The sequence below is a fragment of the Xyrauchen texanus genome, chromosome 12 (assembly GCF_025860055.1).
Source record: "Xyrauchen texanus isolate HMW12.3.18 chromosome 12, RBS_HiC_50CHRs, whole genome shotgun sequence".
NCBI lineage: Eukaryota > Metazoa > Chordata > Actinopteri > Cypriniformes > Catostomidae > Xyrauchen > Xyrauchen texanus.
In genome coordinates, this window is record NC_068287.1 from 11,444,408 (window position 1) to 11,448,252 (window position 3,845).

The 3,845-nt window shown below is 33.4% G+C and overlaps 1 pseudogene; it reads right to left on the reverse strand.

The window, feature by feature from the left end:
* The window catches only part of LOC127652283 (neoverrucotoxin subunit alpha-like), a 144,248-nt pseudogene extending 140,776 nt beyond the window's left edge, over positions 1 to 3,472 (reverse strand).
* Between the last annotated feature and the right edge of the window lie 373 nt (positions 3,473 to 3,845).

Consider the following 3,845-nt stretch of genomic DNA (forward strand, 5'->3'; position numbering starts at 1 on the left):
AATTTATCTAAGTCTATTTTGACTATAGATCTCAAAACTCCTCCAGTAGCCCCTTAACTAAAAAATGAACAGTCCTAACTAGAACTTTCATTAAAAAAAATGTAGCCTATTGCTTTTCTATTGGCCGTTATTGGGTGTGTGTCAGTCTGCTGCCGGATCACATTAACAACCAGAGTGCGCAATAGTCACAGTCAGACTGTCACTCTGCACACAGACGATATGTATTTTGAATCTGTTGGCAGCTCGTGTTACAAGGCTCACTGCTCACAACTTTGTTATTTTCTCATTTAATGCTAGTGTGTACTTATAAGCTTTTCACTCATCACCAGGCAATCACCATGATCTGATATATGAATCTGTCAATAATAATAATAATAATATCATCATCATATTATTAATGTTGACCTGGTTTAACTAACTTTTATGTGATAGCCCTATAGTCTAATAGGGGCCCTGTGCCTATCTCTGGGTTCCTGGCTTAGAAAAAGATATGCACTAAAACAGATTGTGTGTAGTATAGCTTAATTTTGCGCCGATTTTTTCAATTGTTTATGTTGCCCCCAAACAAGCCAAATGCCCCCCAAACATGATATCCTGGTAACCCCTCTGATCTCCGGTGTAACTGGGTTGTTTAAGTTTGTGGGAGAGATAACTGGAATGAAAACATCCTCGCGATTCAGGCGATATTATAATATATAAAATATTATATTAATAAAATAGATCGACTCAATTGTGATTCAGGCGATACCTTTTTATCATGCTTCGGATTGTTTGTCCTCAGGACGACTTATAAACTCTTGGGGGTTAAGAAGCTACTACTGATTTCCTCATGAGGGACAGGTGGAGAACCCTGTATAAACGTCCCATGGAGAAGCGAACAGCTTCTCAGTGGAGGATTATTCACAGGACCATAGTTACAGACAGACATGTGACGCACCTGAAGTTTTGTAATCGAGGAAACTCTGTTTATTTTTTATTTCATTTTACAGCTTTTGCTCCAATTTAGTTTTGTTTTTGTTTTGATTGTTAGTTTTAGTTTTAAAATATTTTATATTTTAGTTTTAGTTTTCCATTAAATTTAGTTTTTATTTGAGTTTTGATATCAAGTGATACATATAAAATGGGAAACCCCCAAAAAATCTCTTCAAATAAAGGAATTCGGTACCAACCTTGGCCACCAGGTGCCACTATAAGTAAACATGTAATATTATGCTTTTAATGCTTTCTCTGTTGCTATATGTCATGTGCAGACTTTCATGGTGAAATTTCATTATAATAATATATTTTAATATAACAAGTTGTCTATGCTTTTGAAACACACTGTCTACTGCAGAAGTGAAGAGTTCCAGGTGAAGAATGTCAAATAAATATCCAAATATTGTTGGTCAGTCTAAAAATGAGCTAGACAGTTACGCCGATGTAAAATGCTAATCCCAAACAAATTGGTGAGGGGTGAGGAATCACTTATAGTATCGCTCCCCAGGTTCTGCCGGGGGAAGACTTTTATTAAAATATATATTTTATTAAATTATTGTCTAAGTTTACATTTAATGGTTTTAATTATTAGTAGTTTAGTAACTTGATTAATTCTCGGGTGTTAGGGGTTCATGGTAATGTTAATGCATGAGTCAGTAGACTAAACGCACATTCAACCGGACGACTGCAATGGAGATTTAACGGGAGATACATTCAGAGATTGAAAGAGACTTTTAATAAACTATGTTTTTAAATATAATAACATTAACACATTTTACGCCCAGTTTATCATCAATTGATATGTTTAAGGTGAAATAATTAAGAGAAAGCATTAAAAGCATAATATTACATGTTTACTGATAGTGGCACCTGGTGGCCAAGGTGGGTACCGCATTCCTTTTTTTGAAGAGAGCAAATAATATATTTTGAAGAGAGAATTTTTTTTTTTGCCTTTTTTCCCATTTTATATGTATCACTTGTAAAACAAATTTTTTTTAAGAGAAAAAAATGTAAGACAGGCTCAGGAAGGAACTGAGACCACTTATATATATATATATAGATAGATAGATAGATAGATAGATAGATAGATAGATAGATAGATAGATAGATAGATAGATAGATAGATAGATAGATAGATAGATAGATAGATAGATAGATAGATAGATAGATAGATAGATAGATAGATAGATAGATAGATAGATAGATCGATCGATCGATCGATCGATCGATCGATCGATCAGTGACAGACACATTTTGTTATTTTTTTTCCACCTTGTGGTTTAGGGCTTCCATAGCGTTGGATGGCGACAGAGAGCGCCAAGCAAGTTGGTCGTTGTCATGGTAACCAGATTCTGAGCGCTTTGAAAGTATTGTCAAATCATCGTGCAATGCAATAAAATATCTTCCCTTCCCTGAAATCTAAACATGAGACAAAACCGAGAAGGACGTGTCTGTGTTTCCGCTACTCTTATCACCATTCTCACATCTTTTATTGCTTTATATTTTTAAACACCCATCCACTGATGTACAGATGCAATCTTGTTTTATTAAGATAACTTTTATATTTGGAATGCAAAACCTCCAAAAGTAAAAAGTTTCCACTAGAAGATCAATCAGTCATGTTCTTAATCAGAGAACTGATCTATGTGTTCATCTAATAACTAACAAAATCCCAAGATTGATAGAGTCAGATGTAGAAATACAATTACAATATTATGTGAAATATTTATTTGAGTGCTTGAATCGGTCATTAAGAATGACTGTTGATCAAAACAGGTCATTTAAAAGAATCGTATACTGTGCTTAACATAATAAATATTCATGAGTTTTGCAGCACTGCACCACACAGCACAATTTTCTGTCAGTTTATTATTATTTAGACCTAACTTTGTGTTAATCTTCACTTTCAGATGGATTATTCCTGCTGTTACAAAGGTGATAGTCCTTCAGGATTTTAATAGCAGAATAACATGGGATATTTCATGTTGGCAAATCAGTAGCAAAATGGTTACTATGTGGTTCCTGTGGAAATGCAGTTGTATAGACAATTGATGGACATTTGAAATTTGATTGTGACACCAATTAATGAACTTCTTGTTGCAATGAAGCTTGATACATTAATCCATAAGAACTATGCATGGGGGCTTGCTTTGGTGTTGCCACCCCTCATAGTCTGTATGACACCCCCTTGTCACCCCTTAAAAATATATCTAGATCTGCCCCTTGACTGAAGAAGATTTTTAGCTCCCAAAGGTCATGAAGACCCGTGGTATGAAAAGTGGTCATTTAATATTATTTAAGTTTTTATATATTTATTTTTTATTAATTATTTTTATATAATTATTATTATTTTTTAATATACAGTATATATATATATATATATATATATATAAGTAGGCACATCACCTGGAATGAAGGAATCCTTGCGGCAGTCGTAAAGCATTCCAGGAAACAGAGGTCTTCCTAGCGCTGCCACCTCGATTGTCTCAGATTCCATGTCTCTGGTAAATAACAATGACAAAGTGGATCATTTTCAGCAACTTCATTATGCTAAAAGTTTTGTTATAAATTACAATTCAAGTTTTCCAAAGTAAATTCAAAACGAATAGGTATACATACAATCAAGTATTGAACTTCTATTTATTCACTATTCAAGGATCTCTCAATTTGAAAGAGTTCAACTTTTTTATTTTTTATTTTATTAGTTACTTCAATGTAGTTGTTGTTTCACAAATAAGTTTGGTTGTGGTTATTTAACAAAAGGAAAAATCCAGCATTAAGACAATGAAAAATGAACATATTTCCTTTACAGAATTGACTGATATTTCTCATATTTAATTTAAAAATGTCTAAAAATGTCCCTGTGGTGA